Source organism: Homarus americanus, unplaced genomic scaffold, assembly GCF_018991925.1.
Source record: "Homarus americanus isolate GMGI-L3 unplaced genomic scaffold, GMGI_Hamer_2.0 scaffold40856, whole genome shotgun sequence".
NCBI classification, from domain to species: Eukaryota; Metazoa; Arthropoda; class Malacostraca; order Decapoda; family Nephropidae; genus Homarus; species Homarus americanus.
Window position 1 is genome coordinate 7,286,827 of NW_024734615.1, and position 19,722 is coordinate 7,306,548.

The 19,722-nt window shown below is 47.0% G+C and overlaps 1 protein-coding gene across 1 annotated transcript in view; it reads left to right on the forward strand.

Moving 5' to 3' along the window:
• Positions 1-1,248: 1,248 nt before the first annotated feature.
• The window catches only part of LOC121870411 (pleckstrin homology-like domain family B member 1), a gene marked incomplete in the record, with an annotated part of 288,548 nt that continues 270,074 nt past the window's right edge, over positions 1,249-19,722 (forward strand). Inside the window, 2 exon segments of the mRNA XM_042372249.1 lie at positions 1,249-1,275; positions 4,648-4,913.

Here is a 19,722-nt window from a genome sequence, read left to right on the forward strand (position 1 = left end):
TGGTTGTGATGATCCTTTACTCTTTGAGGAGCCTAGAGCCTTGGATGTTCTTTTGCTGCCCGATCCTTTTCTTATACAGTACAACCTTTATTTTTTAATTTTTTGAAAGGTTATGATCCTGAACAGGCGATGGAGAATTACAGGGTATATGCCTGATAGAAGTCGAAGTCATTTTTTGTGATCTTTTATTGTAGTGCAATATTATTTGTTTAATTGTCAAGTCAAAACCAAAAGATCAGCTATTATTATTATTAGTATTAATATTAATATTATTATTATTATTATTATTATTATTATTATTATTATTAAGATCTTCCTAATTCTGAATTCGATTCTTAATATGGATTTTAAATTTAAAAAATCCTATTTAACAGTCATATTAGTCATGATGTATGGATCATGAGTAATAAATCCTTATTTAACTCGTCTTAATCATGCCATATGGATGATAAACTAATTAACTTTGACCCAACTCTAAAAATTTTCTGTTGACATTTTGATTTTAACTAATAAAACCCAACCTAACCAATCTATCCTAACCTAGCTCCTAAACTCCTACAATTGGGCATTCTTGTGATCTTTGATCCTCGAAAAAGTGACCAAAAAGTGCAAATCTCGCTTATACAAATGAGTGTTTGGATCGAAGGTAAATTTGTGACCCAACCAAGCATATCCAGGTTTTCTCCGGGTACATCGGTTTCCCTTTGTACTCACACTGGGCAATAAAAGTCCAGTGTTGGATAAGTGGTAGAAATTAAAAAAAAAATGATATACTGCTAATACAGTGTCTTCAGGCATACAGCTGGGTGAGGCGCCGACCCCTGGTGGTTTGTAGCAGTCAGTCCCCACCAAAAAAACAGTTAAAGTAAATTTAATTATTAATTTCTTGCCACGATTATTTTCGTTTTGCATATGCTACTGCAAATATACAGTATGCACACCAGGGAACTTGTTTATTAAACATAAATATTTGGGAAACGGAGGTAAACAAACCGTTGTCCATAAAGACTTCGTATCAATATTTGATGCATTCGGATTTGAATACCATTGAATCAGTCTGCACGGCTGTCTCATCATATTGCAGTTTTCTATAAAATCAGTTACATAGTACGTGACTATAGCTCTTCAATATCATGGTTTTCCTGTATTTTGTTGTGGCAATTTTGTGTTCCGTGGCGACCCCTGGCAGCTACTGTGGTGGGCTGGGCGGGTGGTGAGGAACACAAACAACCACCCGTCTCAGTCTGCCTTGTTCCGTTAACTGGTGAGCTACAGGTACTGGACTGTAGCGAATGATTGTGTTCTCTTATAATACCAAAGCAGAATTTTGTGTGTGACAGTTTGCGGATAACACGGCCACAGTAGTGTAGCTTTGCCTTTGGATAACTACAGCAGGCAGCGTTTGAGTTCTGTCTTGGTGAATATATTATAATAAGGAGATACCCAACAGAATGGAATGTTTTCCAGGCGGCAGTGGGTATGCTTGAAATGAAAATATTGTAGGGATGAAAAGTTTATACATAGTAATTATCGCTGCAGACCATAGTTAGTATTATAGAAAAAAAGCCAAACCAAAGATTATTTGTAAATTTCTTAGTCTCAAACTGAAAGTATGCCGGCAGTGAGTCAGAACAAATAAGGAATCTGAGTGAGTAACATGTAGACCTCAGCCATCTGCCAAGAGTGTTCCTGGAGCGGTTCAAGGCAGGTGTTAAGAGAGGGACCCGCAAGGAGGTGTGTGTGTGTGGGCAGCTGCAGTTTTGACAGCCGCCTGATATATCCACTTCCTCTAGCCGGATGGAAGAGTTCTCAGTGTGGCGTTGTTGGGGTCTTAGACTTCTTAGTGTGCGGTGCAACCTTCCTCGAACTGGGTTAAATGACCCTTGTAACCGATCATGATTGTTAGGAAGAACATTTATATTAAACATAATGTATAATTTGTTAAGTCAGGCATTATTGTTGTATCGGTAACTTTTCTTGTAAAATGATTGTGTGCCTTGATGACAACAGACGTCAAGTAACCCCAACGTCTTTTGTGAACTCTTGCCCTAGTGTTATCTGATGAAGACACTAAGAACAGATTTTAGGTGGTTAGGTCCCCTTATCTGGCAGTTCCAGAATGGTTCAAACCCAGGTGTTTTAGTTGGCTTTTTGCCCCACGCTGCCTTCGTCACCAGCCACCGCTTACCCCACTCCCTTCACTCCATCACTGCCCCTTCTCCCTTCACTCCTTCACTGCCCCTTCTCCCTTCACTCCTTCACTGCCCCTTCTCCCTTCACTCCTTCACTGCCCCTTCTCCCTTCACTCCTTCACTGCCCCTTCTCCCTTCACTCCTTCACTGCCCCTTCTCCCTTCGCCCTTCTCTTCCTGCCTTCTCCTTCACTCCTTCCTGCCTTCTCCCTTCACTCCTCACTGCCCCTTCTCCTTCCTTTCTTCTGCCTTCTCCTTCTCCTTCTCCTTCCTCCTTCACTGCCTTCTCCCTTCTCCTTCTCCCCTTCTCCTTCACTCCTTCACTGCCCTTCTTTCCTCCTTCACTGCCCCTTCTCCTTCCTCCTTCACTGCCTTCTCCCTTCTTTCATCTTCCTCCTTCCTGCCCCTTCTCCTTCACTCCTTCCTGCCCTTCTCCTTCCTCACTTCCTGCCCTTCTTCTCCTTCTTTCTCCCTTCACTCCTTCCTGCCCTTCTCCCTTCTCCTTCCCTTCTCCCTTCCTCCTTCTGCCCCTTCTCCCTTCACTCCTTCCCCCTGCCCTTCTCCTTCCTCCTTCACTGCCTTCTCCCTTCCTCCTTCTGCCCTTCTCCCTTCCTCCCTTCACTGCCCCCCCTTCCTCACTGCCTCTCCTTCACTCCTTCACTGCCCCTTCTCCCACTCCTTCTCCTTCACCCTTCCTCCCTTCTCCTTCCTGCCTTCTCCCTTCCTCCTTCTGCCATCCTGCCTTCTCCCTTGCCCCTTCTCCTTCACTCCTTCCTGCCCCTTCCTCCTTCACTGCCCCTTCTCCTTCCTCCTTCACTGCCTTTCTTATATTCCACCAGATAAACATAAACCTACTACCCCACACTAACCCTCAGTCCATTCACCCACATGTTAGCACTGAAGTCACTCTCGCCTGAACTCAGCCACCCACATACTAGTCCCACCCAGCCACCCCATACTAGTCCTCCACCCAGCCACCCCACACTAGTCCTCTAGTCCTCCACCCAGCCACCCACTAGTCCTTCACCCAGCCACCCACACACTAGTCCTCCACCCAGCCACCCCACACACTAGTCCTCCACCCAGCCACCCACGCACTAGTCCTCCACCCAGCCACCCACACACCTCACCCAGTAGTCCTCCACCCCAGCCACCCACACACTAGTCCTCCACCCAGCCACCCACACACTAGTCCTCCACCCAGCCACCCACACACTAGTCCTCCACCCAGCCACCCACACACTAGTCCTCCACCCAGCCACCCACCCACTTTCACCCAGCCACCTATTCCTCCACTGGGCAACCCACATACCATTCTACCATTCAGTCACTCCACACACTATTCCTTCAACCAGCCAAGCAAAGATCGAAGTTTTACGTATTAGGTTAGAAATTTCAGTTCGGAACAAAGCACAGTTTGAGTAACGTTGTTTCATGGAAGACACTTAAACCAGTCTGTTTTTTACTGACATTTAAGAATACAGTATTATATTTAATGTAATTTCATAAATTCATAATCAACAGTACATAATATATAAATCTAAGAAATTAAGAATAAACCCAGGAATTTGAACACAGCTAACTCGTATTGTTTATTTTTGGTGGATATTACTGTTTTACACGTATGGTGTTCAGTATATTTAGTATGGGATTTTAATTACTATTTTTCAGTAATATTACCTTATAATGATAACAAATATATGAAATACTGTATGTGATGCGTGAGGTTTGTTTACCTATGAGCGATGTCTAGGGACGGCTGAGTTGACGCCCACCACAGTTTGTCTCCAGGCAATCATACTTACCCATCCACCTCGTTGAGACCTGCCTAGGATGTTGTCCATTAATAATAGCCCTCATCAGATTCGTCAAAAAATACACAAAATTGTTGGTTTGGTGGGTTTAAGACAAGTCAATTAGGATAAGACTTTACTTAGGTTACAGTGATGTGGATTACATATATTTACGCTTTGACCCAGTTACAGTGTTATTGAAAACTTGTTCTCATTCTGCCGAGGCAAATAGTTACATTTCCTAATCCTCATTACAGCCAAGATCAGTTGATAGCCTAGGTGAGGTACCGTATGTATCCTGCTAAACTCACTCTCACACTTCCCTCTGAAGCATGAGGCATACAAGCGACTGGAAAAGGAAAATGAGTTTAACGAAGGCATACTTAACCATCATTTAGGAATTAACGAGAGTGAATGGGTTGATTACAAAGTAACAGTCAACAAAACTTAACATCTTACCGTCCCCGTTGTCTACTGGTGGTCCTGGAAGCAAGTATTTACCAGAAGGACTAATGTTACGCCTTTGCTTCTTTGGTGAAGTTCATGGAGGCAAACATTAGCAATAGTACGGCACGTAAAAATTATAGGTGATATTTAAGTTAATCCCCGTAAACAATCTAGGTTTATGTTAGGAACGTGAAATAAAAAGCTTGCCTTTATCAGTGTAATTAGCATCGTGAAAACCGGGAGTCGCAATAGCAGAAGAGCTGTGATAAGCCTAGCTCTTTTTATGCAGTGACACCAACAGTGGGCAACCAACTTTTAAACCTGGAGAACTGTTCTCTGCCCATACAAGTGAAAGTGATGCACTGGCTGCCTTAAGTGCGGTAGTAATTCCCTCATAAATGAGACCTCGTCCTTGCAATGACTGGTGTTGTGGATCATTCATCAGCGGTGCCTTGTGGTAAAAAGCTGTAGCGTGGTCTGGGGAAGCCTGCCTGGTGGTCACTCTAACACTAATTTACAACTCAAGAGTTACTCCAAGTCCCAGCGGCACCAGACTGTGCCGTCCATCTTGTACCGTTTTAAGCAAGGTAAGTCATCTTTGTTGTACTGAGAGTGGGTGGGGTGAGAGGCAATGAGATGCCGGGTCAATACCACCTGCTTGCTCTTTCCTCCTTTCACTTCATTGAATTTCCAGTCTGGTTTGTTTATATTTATTTACTGGGGTATTAAGAAAAAGCTAATTATATGCAAGGTACACCGCTAACAGATCTACACTAACGTTTCGGAAAAATAATTTTCCATCATCAGAGCCTAGAAAACAAAAAGTTTTGAAAAAGTTTAAAAAAAAATACAGTTGATATACAATAAAAACATAACATACGAAAATTTACCTTCCATAAAATTTAAAGAAAGAGCACTCCAATTTAAAACCGACAAAAGTGACGAGAGACCTCTGATGATGGAAAATGAATTTTCCTAAACGTTAGTGATTAAAGAATCCCAACTTAGTCAAGATGTTTGTGTTTTCCCTGGTTCTCCTCTTCGTTATATATATATATATATATATATATATATATATATATATATATATATATATATATATATATATATATATATATATATATATATATATATTATATATTTATATATTTATATACACGAGGGGTTAAAGGTGAATGAAGGGAGAGAGGATTTAATACCGTGCGTGTCAGCTTGGGGAGGAGGGGGCTGTGTGGGGGGACATTACCGGTACCTCGCCACCAGCAGGAAGGGGCACCACCAAATCGAATAATTGGTGCATTATGAGCCTGACACCTGTTGTGGACTTGTGGTGGAACTTGGCGTACTCTGAATGGTCGTGGTGGGGTTATGGAGGGGGAAGAGAGTTGAATGGCAGGGCGGGGGTGGATACGGGTGTACACAATATATGACGACGTGATAAACATGAGCCTGGGTCTGCACATAGCTTTGTGACGGAATGACTCCTGCAACGAAGAGGAAGGTTTGTAAAGCGTGTGATGAAGGTTAAGGGACATTTTTCTTCCCGAAGCCACGTGTGACGGAAATATTATAACCCATTCCTTGGCTGAAAAATTTATGAGAATGAACGTAGTGTGTGTGTGAAGAGTTGGGGATTAATTGGCAAGTGGGTTATTAACTGAGCTTGAATATGAGATGTGAGGTTGGGAACTTGAGTGTAAGGCTGAAGATAGGGCGTATCGTATTTATGTTATTTAGCAGAAGGTTAAGGGAGCTAGGCGTGTGGACTAGGGTTAGGGGATGGGCGTGTGTATAGTAAGGGAGTTATGAGCTCGGAGTGTATGGACCAACAGGGTAGGGGGTGGGAAGGGGTCGTTTAGGGGCGAGGCGTGTGGAGAGCAGGGGGTGGGAAGAGGTTTTTTAAGGGCGTGGTATGGACTAGCAGGGGGTGGGAAGGGGTCGTTTAAGTGCGAGGTGTGGACTAGCAGCGGGGGGGGGAGGGTTGGTTCTCACGGGGATATGGTTACAGCAGAACCTCGTGGGAATCTATTTAACACCACACACTCACTAGTGACGAAGATTGTGACGGCATTAGGTTCCGTCTCCACCACAGATTGACTTGGAACGATAGAGCCCTTCCGCCTCGGTTTTTGACTGTCTTGCCTTGATGCGTCTGTAATGCAGGATTTAAAAGTGATGAATGATACTGTACTGTGTCTTGGGGGAATTAATTAAATTACTTATTTATGAAGGTGGCGCCAAAAGACCGTATGGAGTATGAGTGCTGGCGGTCGGTCATGAGTAGCTAGCTGCTCTGCTGTGGGTTTCTGAGGCATTGTTATGTTTATGTGACTTGGTGGCAAGGTTCTGTGGTTGTTGCAGTGATAAGGCTCCCTCACTCCCGTATATATTGTACATACTAGAGGCTCCCTCACCCCAGATGTACACACAAGAGGCTCCTTCACCCCAGATGTTCACACAAGAAGATCCTTCATTCTAGATGTACACACAAGAGGTTCCTTCACCCCAGATGTACACATAAGAGGCTCCCTCCCTCAGATGTACACACAAGAGACTCCCTCATATGTACAAATAAGAGGCTCACTCCCTCAGATGTACACACAAGAGACTCCCTCCCTCAGATGTACACACAAGAGACTCCCTCCCTCAGATGTACACACAAGAGACTCCCTCCCTCAGATGTACACACAAGAGACTCCCTCCCTCAGATGTACACACAGAGACTCCCTCCCTCAGATGTACACACACAAGAGACTCCTCCCTCATATATACACAAGAGACTCCCTCCCTCAGATGTACACACAAGAGGCTCCCTCCCCCAGATGTACAGACAAGAGGCTCCCTCCCTCATGTACACAAGAGACTCCCTCCCTCAGATGTACACACAAGAGGCTCCCTCCCCCAGATGTACACACAAGAGGCTCCTTCACCAACGTATATAGCTACGCACACGAGATTTTTTTCATCCTTGTATATAAACGAGGGACTGTTCGTCATCTCGGCTATACAAAGGGGAAGGAACAGTAACCCAGGTGTGCACCGCTACTGCCAGACCACCGTCCGTGTACACACACACGCCAGGACTGTGCCCTCATATGTAAACACAAAGGCATCCCGATTCCCGACCTTAATGTTCATATATATATATATATATATATATATATATATATATATATATATATATATATATATATATATATATATATATATATATATATATATATATATAACAAAGAAGTATGTCTGTGTGTTTGTGTGTGTCCGCACGAGAATCTCTGAAACTTTACCGATCTGTAGTGATGATGGGTGGTGTTATATGTAGTGATGATGGATGGTGTTATATGTAGTGATGATGGATGGTGTTTTATGTAGTGATGATGGGTGGTGTTATATGTACTGATGATGGATGGTGTTATATGTAGTGATGATGGATGGTGTTATATGTAGTGATGATGGATGGTGTTTTATGTAGTGATGATGGGTGGTGTTATATGTACTGATGATGGATGTTGTTATATGTAGTGATGATGGGTGGTGTTATATGTACTGATGATGATGGATGGTGTTATATGTAGTGATGATGGGTGGTGTTATATGTGGTGATGATGGATGATGTTTTATGTAGTGATGATGGATGGTGTTATATGTAGTGATGATGGGCGGTGTTATATGTAGTGATGATGGATGATGTATGTAGTGATGATGGATGTTGTTATATGTAGTGATGATGGATGGTGTTATATGTGATGATGATGGGTGGTGTTATATGTAGTGATGAATGGATGTTTTATATGTAGTGATGATGGTGGTGTTATATGTAGTGATGATGGATGGTGTTTTTATATATAGTGATGATGGATGGTGTTATATTTAGTGATGATGGATGTTGTTATATTTAGTGATGATGGGTGTTATATATAGTGATGATGGATATATAGTGATGATGGATGGTGTATATTTGATGATGATGGATGTTATATGTAGTGAATGATGGGTGGTATTATATGTATTGATGGATGATGTTATATGTAGTGATGGGTGGTGTATATGTAATGATGATGGATGATGATATTTGTGATGATTAGACAATAAATATGAGTTTAATGCTAAAAAAATATACTTTGCTGTACCGTTGTAGTGAAAAACATGGTGGAACTTATACACACCGTTAATGATTTATTGATGGAAGAAGTTTTGGGGACTGAACAGTGAGACAATGTGGAGCCTCCCAGAGGGTGGCGTCCTACCTAGCCGATGGATGAGCCGCCCAGAGCGAACAGCGGACAGACGGTCACAGGAAACAGATCAGGAAAGGGAATCCCGTCTGAATGTATATGTGTGTGTGTGTGTGTCCACTCACCTGTGCACGCTTGGGGTCTTTTGATTCCTAGAAGGGGGATCTTGAGCCCTACATGAAAGAGTAACCCCAAGTACTGTATAGAGGAGTGACCCTTGAACCGTATATAGTGATGACTCCTGAACCCCGTATAGAGAGGAGGGATACAGCCCGGACATGGGTCGACTTACAGGGAGGAGCTTCAGGTTACACTCTGTGGGTATTTCCCTTCACCCCGATCATTCCCTCCCTCCCGTCACTGCCCATCCCTACCCTTCCCCATCCTGCCCCCCCCCATCCTGCCCTCCTCCCCGTCACTGCCCATCCCTCCTCCCCATCCTGCCCCTCCCTCCCCCATCCTGCCCTCTGTCCCCCATCACTGCCCTCCCCTCCCCGTCCTGCCCATCCCTACCCCTTCCCTCCCCATCACTGCCCCTCCCTCCCCCATCACTGCCCTCTGTCCCCCTCCCCTCCGCCATCTCTTCCCCATCCTGCCTCCCCCATCCTTCCCCATCCTGCCCTCCCTCCCGTCCTGCCCATCCCTACCCCTTCCTCCCCATCACTGCCCTCCCTCCCCCATCCTGCCCCTCCTCCCCCATCACTGCCCCTCCCTCCCCGTCACTGCCCATCCCTCCCCCTTCCTCCCCATCACTGCCTCCCTCCCCATCCTCCCTCTTCCCCATTCCCCTCCTCCCCATCCTGCCCATCCCACCCCTTCTCCCCATCCTGCCCCTCCCTCCCCCATCCCTGCCCCTCTGTCCCCATCCTGCCCCTCCCTCCCCGTCCTGCCCATCCCTACCCCTTCCTCCCCATCACCCCCTCCCCATCACTGCCCCTCCCTCCCCCATCACTGCCCCTCCCCTCCCCATCCTGCCCCTCCCCTCCCCATCACCCCTCCCTCCCCCCATCCTGCCCCTCCCTCCCCCATCACTGTCCCTCCCTCCCCATCACTGCTCCCCTCCCTCCCATATCCTCCCTCCATATCATTCCTTCCTCCCCATCACCACCCTCCACCTCCCTCCCATCACCACCCTCCACCTCCCTCCCCGTCACCACCCTCCACCTCCCCTCACTATGACTGCTCTCCACCTCCCTCCCATCACCACCTCCACTTCCTCCCCATCACCACCTCACCTCCTCTCCATCACCACCCTCCACTTCCCCTCCCCATCACCCTCCACCTCCCTCCTATCTGCTCTCCACCCCCCTCCCCATCACCACTCCACCTCCTTCTCCATCACCACCCTCCACCTCCCTCCCCATCACCACCCTCCACCTTCCCTCCCATCACCACCCCTCCCCATCACCACCCTCCCACCTCCCTCCCCATCCACCACGCTCCACCTCCCTCTCCATCACCACCTTCCACACCTCCTCTCCATCACCACCCTCCACTTCCCTCCCCCCATCACCACCCTCCACCTCCCTCTCCATCCCCACCACCTCCACCTCCTCTCCATCACCACCCTCCACCTCCCTCTCCATCCCCACCCTCCACCTCCCTCCCCATCACCACCCTCCGCCTCCTCCCCATCACCACCTCCACCTCCCCTCCCCACCACCTCCTCCTCCCTCTCCATCACCACCCTCCACTTCCTCCCATCACCACCCTCCACTTCCTCCCATCACCACCCTCCACCCCCATCACCACCCTCCTTACATCAATCCCTCCCCAGTTCCACCACCGCACAACACGTCTTGTCCATGTTAAATTTATGTAGTCATGACCAGCTGACCATTAGTAGGAAGTTCTTTCATACCACAGCAGGTATTAGATACATGTGGAGCCTTTCATACAGCTAGCCTTTAATAGCCCATGAGAGTCTTTGATACATGAGGGTAGGTCTTGTATACATGAACAGTAGTCACCCTCACCTGTAAGACACCAGACAGTCATAAGTTCACACCCCGGCATGAGGTGTGCGTATATCCCATCACCCAGCTTCAGTAAATGTTCACCCCAACAATCCTTTTCCTTAGCTTTTTGGATCACCTGAAGACTGGATACCCCAAGCATTTACCTGATGATTAAGATCCCTCGTGCTACCTGGGGGAATGGAGATGACGTTAGGGTGTTTAATTATTATATAGTTGACATAAGCCGAGGTGTATAATCTTCAGGTAATTCAGTGTTTTTTTCTCCTTTCATTTTGTTCCATAGTCTTGGGAATTAGCTGTTTAGTCTGTTCCTGAAGGAAAATGTCATCCATCCTTTCCTTTAGCTATCGAACTGGAGTCCATACCTTTATCATCTGTAAGGTCAAGGAACCTGTCTTAAACAACTATGTACTTGACCTTGAACAATACCAGCACCTCCCTTAACACACTTGTCGGCGTACGGTTTCCTTTCCACTGTAGTGTCGCTTACTCTCCAAACTCACTATCTCGATTGTGCTCTTGATAACTTCGGCGAATTTTATCTTGTTGTCCCTGTTGTTTGTGAAGGCTCTGACAGTCTGGCATGAGGCGGCTCTCCTAGTCAGAATTCAATCGTTTGGCCTCTTGATTCTTATAGATGTCTTGCGTCTTCTTTTTTTTCTCTCCAACCGCCACATTCCTTCATTGCTGGAGTGCTTCAGGGTTCAGTCCTTGTTTCATTCGTTGACCTTCCTTGTCTATTCCTTTCAGCAGCATACTTCTTCGTTGATAATTAATCAACGTTCACAAAAGTTTCTTACAGCGTTAGTGTCCACGCTCAGCCAAGTCTCATATTATATCACTTTAATATTATAACTGCACTGGACGCAAAACTTGGTTCATTAGTAAGTGAGGCACCAAGACTCAAGCTTTACTGTCTTCTACAAGCTTTATCATTCCTGGTCTCCTCCTTAATTCAGAAACTAGCCCCCAGGTAGCACGAGGGATCTTAATCATCAGGTGAAATAAGCTTGGGTTATCTAGTCTTCAGGTGATCCAAAAGCAAGAAAAAGAGGATTATGTTGGGGTGAACATTTACTGAAGCTGGGTGATGGGATATACGCAATACCCTCAAGTGCCGGGGTGTGAACTTATGACTGTCTGGTGTCTTACAGGTGAGGGTGACTACCTGTTCATGTATACAAGACCTACCCTCATGTATCAAAGACTCGGGCTATTAAAGGCTAGTCATGTATGAAAGGCTCCCACATGTATCTAATACCCTCGCCGTGTATGAAAGAACTTCCTACTAATGGTCAGCTGGTCATGACTAAGCATAAACTTCAACATGGACAAGACGTGTGGTGCAAGTGGTGGAACTGGGGAGGGATTGATGTAGGGGAAGTGGTGATGGGAGTGGTGGAGGTGAGGGAAGAGTGGAGGTGAGTGATGGAAAGTGTGATGGAACGTGGTGGGGAGAAGTGGAAGGTGGTGATGAGGAGGTGGGCTGTCATAGTGAGGGGCTGGAGGTGGTGATGGGGAGGGTGGTGATGGGAGAAGGAAATATGAGAGGAGGGCAGTGATGGGAGGAGGAGGGCAGTGATGGGAGGAAGGGGTAGGAGGGGCAGTGATGGGGAGGGGAGGGATGGGCAGTGACGGGAGGGAGGGCACTGGACGCGAACCTAGTTTCATTAGTGAAGTGAGCACCAAGACTCAAATCACTGTCTTCTACAAGCTTTATCATTCCTGGTCTCCTCCTTAATTCAGAAACTAGCCCCCCCTCAACCACCACCATCCATCAGTATCAGTGTCTTTGAACTTTACTACACTTTATAACTGGTCCTGGAGTCACTGTTAAGATTACATCCAAACAAACTAGGTTTTCTATCCTGGGTTCGGTCATATTTTTCTTGGAACCTTTTATAGACGTTACCTTCGCCCCTTACATAGAATTCCCTTCACCGCATCAGCTCGTAATCCCTTGCTTTATCCTTACGTCCTTTTCATATCATCATTCACTTTCTATATCCTACCGGTATGTCCTTTTCAATGCCCCCCCTTCACCTTGATCCTCTCAGCCCCAATTGCAACACAACAATCTATCCTGTCCCTAATTCATGCAAGGCGAGGTTCAATCAGTCACCTCCTTCATTATTTGCGTTGATTTTTTGTTATGGAATTCCCTCCCCTGATATTTCTTCATGCAAGTAGCGAACAACTTTTTAAAATATATGACATTCACCCACCGCGTTGTATAATTTGTCTTTCCCGGCGATAAAAAGTACGGTAACACACAAGTCACCCTCACCCACCAGTCACCCTCACCCACCAGTCTCCCTCACCCACCAGTCACCCTCACCCACCAGTGTAACCTCACCCACCAGTCTCCCTCACCACCAGTCTCCCTCACCCACCAGTCTCCTCACCCACCAGTCTACCCTCACCCACCAGTCACCCTCACCCACCAGTCTCCCTCACCAGTCACCCTCACCCACCAGTCTAACCTCACCCACCAGTCTCCCTCACCCACCAGTCTCCCTCACCCACAGTCTCACCACCAGTCTCCCTCACCCACCAGTCACCCTCACCCACCAGTCACCCTCACCCACCAGTCACCCTCACCCCCAGTCACCCCTCACCCCCAGTCTCCCTCACCCACGATCACCCTCACCCACCAGTCACCTCCCCACAGTCACCCTCACCCACCAGTCCACCCTCACCCACCAGTCACCCTCCACCAGTCTCCTCACCCCCAGTCCACCTCACCCACCAGTCACCCTCACCCACCAGTCCTCACCCACCAGTCACCCCTCCCACCAGTCACCCTCACCCACCAGTCACCCTCACCCACCAGTCACTCACCCACCAGTCTCCCTCACCCAGATCACCCTCACCCTGTCACCTCACCCACCAGTCACCCTCACCCACCAGTCACCCCTCACCCACAGTCACCCTCACCCCCCTCACCCACCAGTCACCCTCACCACCAGTCCCCTCACCCCACCAGTCACCCTCACCCACCAGTCACCCTCACCAGTCTCCTCACACCAGTCACCCTCACCCACCAGTCACCCCTCACCACCCACCAGTCCTAACCTCACCACAGTCACCCCTCACCCACCAGTCACCCTCACCCACCAGTCACCTCACCCACAGTCACCTCACCGTCTCCCCCACCCAGTCACCTCACCTGTCACCCTCACCCACCAGTCACCCTCACCCACCAGTCTCCCTCACCCACCAGTCTCCTCACCCACCAGTCACCCCTCACCCACCAGTCACCCTCACCCACCAGTCACCCTCACCCACCAGTCACCTCACCCACCAGTCACCTCACCCACCAGTCACCCTCCCCACCAGTCTCCCTCACCCACCAGTCACCCTCACCCACCAGTCTCCCTCCACCCCACCAGTCTCCTCTACAGTCACCCTCACCCACAGTCACCCCTCACCCTGTCTCCCTACCAGTCACTCACCACCAGTCTCCCTTACCACCAGTCACCCTCACCACCAGTCTCCCTCACCCACCAGTCACCCCTCACCCACCAGTCACCCTCCCCACAGTCACCCTCACCACCAGTCACCCTCACCCACCAGTCACCCCTCACCACAATCCACCCTCACCCACCAGTCCACCCTCACCACCAGTCACCCTCACCCACCAGTCACCTCACCCACAGTCACCCTCACCCACCAGTCACCTCACCCACCAGTCTCCCTCACCCACCAGTCACCCTCACCCACCCTCACCAGTCACCCTCACCCACAGTCACCCTCACCCACCAGTCCCCTCACCCACCAGTCACCCCTCACCCACAGTCACCTCACCCACCAGTCACCCCTCACCCACCAGTCCTCCTCACCATTCCCTCACCACAGTCTCCCTCACCCCACAGTCTCCCCTCACCCAGTCACCCTCACCACCAGTCACCCTCACCCACCAGTCTCCCTCACCACCAGTCACCCTCACCCACCAGTCCCCCTCACCCACAGTCTCCTCACCCACCAGTCTCCTCACCCACCAGTCTCCTCCACCGTCACCCCTCACCGTCCCCCTCACCCACCAGTCTCCTCACCCACCAGTCCCCTCACCAACCAGTCACCCCTCACCCACCAGTCACCTCCCCACCAGTCACCCCTCACCCACCAGTCACCCTCACCCCAGTCTCCCTCACCCCACCAGTCCCCTCACCCACCAGTCTCCCTCACCCACCAGTCACCCTCACCCACCAGTCTCCCTTACCCACCAGTCACCCTCACCCACCAGTCACCCTAATGACAGGACAGTTAAGGTTAGGAACAATAAGGAGTATTTGCTCAGCTTTCCCTCCCTCTCCCCGCATACAGTATATAGATCCATTTGACTACAGAGGTATTGTTCTGTGTGTGTGGGTTGGTCTATCTCCGTACTATATATGCTGCTGTGTATGAGAGGTAACACGTGGTGGAGTTTGCCTCCCCCCCTCCCATATACACGTGTGATGGAGTACTGGCCTAGGAGGGTGGGACTTGGGAGCATTGGGAGGGGGCCGGAGGAATGTTTTAATGATGGTAAGGGTCTTGTATACCACCCATCTCTCCCTCCCCCTTCTGGTGTTGTGTAACCTCATCTATCCTCATCTACTACTTCGTGCCTCCTCAATTTTCACCATCTTCTCATTCCCTCCTCACCGACCCCCAGTTGACGGTTCCCGAGGTAGCTTCCTGTCGGCTCCCCTACATCCTTCCTCCTGATGATCGTGCGTCTGGCCGCGCTAGGGTTTGCTTTGCCACCGGGAACTGTCTGTATCTATTACTATGACGAGATTCTAATATTACGTCTTTTGTCGATAATACTGTATTATACTTATGAAATTATGCATAATTCTGATTAATTTATTATAATATCTATAAATTATATATATATATATATATATATATATATATATATATATATATATATATATATATATATATATATATATATATATATATATATATATATATATATTGTTTATAAAATATATGCATGTATACATTATATATAATATATAACACCGATAAGAGTTATCAAATGACAGCAACTCATAACTAGCCAGTAACTGTTTCGTTACCTTCAACTAACGGTGGTAATAACTGTTTAGTGAGCTTGGTTGACCTTGAAACGAAGGTAATGGCTAGCTAGTCTAGTGGGCAAACTAATCTACCAACGTAGCTAACAGCTGTACTAGTGAGTTAAACTTGTTTAGGGAAACCCAACACAAAAGGGTAACTTTGTGACTACCACTGCTTTTAGATTAGAACATGTCGGTTCGGTAACTTCATGGTTCTCCTACATATGCTTTTACTGGTGTATGATCGATCAAATTTTGTTTTCGTCGCTTTGAATTGTGATTATAACATAGTGTGAGTTGTACGACGTATTATACGTGACTGGTGTGGGGGTCCAGGACTCCAGGAAGAAGAGTAAGAGGTAGGAGGAAGCGGCAGGAGGGACAGGTTAGGTAGGCAGGCCAGTGGTCCGCCTCCGACCCCGCTAACCCCATCCTTGTCAGTTGCTGCTAATGCAACGTTCAGTTTGGTACCGGCATCTGAAATGTAGTGCGAGATTTAACTTCTTTTGGTATATAAGCCACATTGGTTTGCCGAGAACAGTTTTATTAAAAGTTTGCCTTGGTCGTCAGCGAGGCTATGGTCGAGCTACTTGTGTGACCGTTGGGCTGGACTGGTAGTAACGTACTAGTCGCTATCGGTACACTGGTCCTTACTGCTGCCCTTAAATAAATTACCGAGACACTGTAATAACTTTAATATGTACTGCTTACCTGTTCACATTTCAAGACTTATTGATTCTGTTCATCATGGTATAGATTATGAACGTCAGGAAGTTCTAAGTTATACCAGCCGTAAATCCCTTAAAAATTGCGAGGGAAAAGGTAATTTTGCTCTGTAAACGTGAAGTGGCGTTTCTGGCGGGAAAATGGATCGTTGTGGTTACGTGACCTTGACAGTGGTTACCTGCCTAAGCACGTCGGCTGGTGGTGTGTACGGTGTGCTGTCACGTCTGGCGCCACCTCACTCCACCTCATTCAAAAGTCATTACTTTTTGGAGGTAGCTACTAGGTAACTAGTCAGTACTTCCTTCACTGACGATGAGGCCGAGTGGAAAATCTAGTCGGTGTTATGTATCAATAATAGGGTTCTCAGCTGTAAAACTTGACCAGCAGATGGCAGCATGAGCAACTGAGGTCCTTCCCCCTGGTCTGTAGGCAACATCTCTCATAGCTTGTATGACCGGGCTAAGTTGATAGTCAAAGATTACTTGTGCATTTCATTAACTTTAAAATAAAAATAATGTTAACAGTACACATTGTTGTATCTGACATGTCATGGTAGATGTGTGATAATGCTAGAATATTCTTGGATTGTGTACAGTGAAGGCATTTATTATGTGATGCTATTTGTAAACGAACAAAGCTGGCAACTCTACGTTTGTTTATCACACTTCGTATAGCTTCCCAATAAATTGTTATGAACCGCGGAGTTTTAGGATTTATTTTGTATAATTTGTTTTGTAAATTGTACGTAGGCTGATGATATGGAGTGTGTGTGTGGGGAGAGCTTTTACTTTTTGAATATTTGTCCTTTGGCTTTCTACCTCGTTTTCGTGCACCACTCGTCAACTTAGTCCAGTGCCGGTCCCATTCTATGTCTTTACTGGTGGTTAATGTCTCATAATTATCGTTATACTGCCTTTATTAGTAATCCCTCTTAACATTTTCTAGACGTATAATACTGTAGACAGCATAAAACTGCCCTGATGCTTAACAGTGAATTGGAGCATTGACTATCAATATCCTCTCATCTCCGACCGGTCAACTTCTTATTACTACTATGAGCTGCTACCTGAGGTCTTTTATTATTCACAAAGAATAATGTGTTATTTTAAGGGAAGTGCTCGCCAAAAAATAAAAATAAAATAATAGAAATGTGAGCTTTTGTGAGTTATTGAGACGTCTTAGAGATAAGACTATCCCCGTATAATGTTCACAGCTAAAATAGAATTGCATAGTCATTACGATACTACAGTACTATTATACTACTACTACTACTTCTTTTTTTTAAACGTGGCCTCCAGCCTCCCCCAATAGCCACACCTTCGCCACCATTTTCTTACCTTAAAATTAATTATCCTAATACATAAGTAGCTACCCTAGCTCTGTTGATTTAGTTGAGTCACAGATCTATGCGGCTTTCAGTGACTGTAGCCTCATAGTCAATATCTGCAACTGTTGTCTGCTATGGGGCCGATGCTCTCATTCCCCAGAGGCATAGCAAAGCAGACCTAAGGAAAGAGAAGGACAGTCGACATCTCAACCTGGCTGTAACATAACTTCTGGGCTGCTGCTTCTGTTCGAATAACACCTCCGCGAGTCTGGCATAGAAGCATCTTGCACTTGGTCCCATCTGTAATGAGACAAGATAAACAAGAAGAAGATTACATATAGGTAGAATATTGATAGTAAAGAAAATAAAGAAGATTTTGGTAGCGTGGCCGTGATAGATATTTACACTTATATTATCTTCTACGTCAATACCCTTATCTTATATGTCGTTACACATCTATTACGTCTTAAGGGCGACTTCTCAAACACTGCTTCGTTGCAACTCTTTATTAATTACGAACATGACATGGACACATTAACAACACCTTCTATCGAAGTTACTAGGACATTATGTTTACGTTACTAGGACATCATATTACGTTACTAGACACTCTGATTCTCGGACCGAACATAGAAATGAATACACTTCCACGTAAGTAACTCATGGAAACTCTGACAAACACTCGTGACTAGGGGAGGCCCTACAGGTGGTCCTGGGTTGTCTCTAGAGACTGTAGCTGGGCGCCGGAAAGTCTCGGTCCTGACCGGAGGCGACTGGAGGCGACCGGAGGCAGCTTGCCTCGGCTGACTTCTCTCGAGCAGGACTCGGGACGTGGCAGCTGGTCCTTCTTGGTTACAAGACACACACTCTCTCTGTCTCTCTCTGGCTATCTCTGTCTCGTGTCTCTCTCAGGAGGACTAGGACGTCCTATATATTGGGAGGCGAGCCGTCAGGTTGACTGATCGGGGTGGGGCGGCAAGGTCTCATACATTTGACCTCGCTAATGGTAAGGTCTGGATGACTTTTCAGAGACTATAAGTTGTATCTTCTGGAGAAGTCATCAGGTGGGGCGGTGTGTATATTGGGAGAAACCGGCCGGTGCCCCTTACATGTGTGACATGGAGAGGGAGCCTGGCTGATTATAACCCTTGGTCAACCGTGAGAGTTTACATGACCTCCCTAATGTCGGGTCAAGATTGGACTGTCTCTGAGATGCAAGCTGCGGTCTGACAACCCATCACTACACATCCACATAGGTTGTAGACACCAGAGAGGTGGCTGCCTACAACGTTCTGAATTCTCTCCCATATGTCCTAATCTTGTCGTTCTCGTTCTCCTGTGTGTGCAGCATTCCAGAGCTAGGTTGTGTTGACATCTTGACCTTAGGATAAAAATCATATGGTCGAAAAAGGCTCGCTGTCGCGTCCAGAATCCTCGAGCACTGACGTCAACACGGGCCGTTGGATGTGTTTGAAGTCTTGTGGAAATTCTCACCGTCCAATGGAAGGATGGTCGGTTCTACCCTGAAATTACGGCAGATTTCCTTCAACATATTTGCTGTGAGATCCCTTACTTCGTCATGCCTCATGCATGAAGCCCCCCTTTCTCTTACAGACCATGGCGTGATCGCCATCATGGAGAAAACCACACACACGCATTGGGAGGTAAACCTTCTACTATTTCACCTTACCTTAGAGCATTGGCATCTGTAAATTCTTGTTTATTGAGACTGAAACCATTTGCCCTTATCGATAATGTGGTTAACCAGTTCGAGGCGCCTACCTCCTGCGCTATAGCTACTTTTTTATTCGAATTCTCTGGTACTTGCTGCAACTTATCACTTTGGCCGTGCTGTCGTTCTGTCGTAATGGACCTTCGAATCTTGTTTACTTCACTAGTATCCACCTCCCCTGTTGCGTTCTGAGCTATTACGTGGTCCGTAAGGGCTGCCG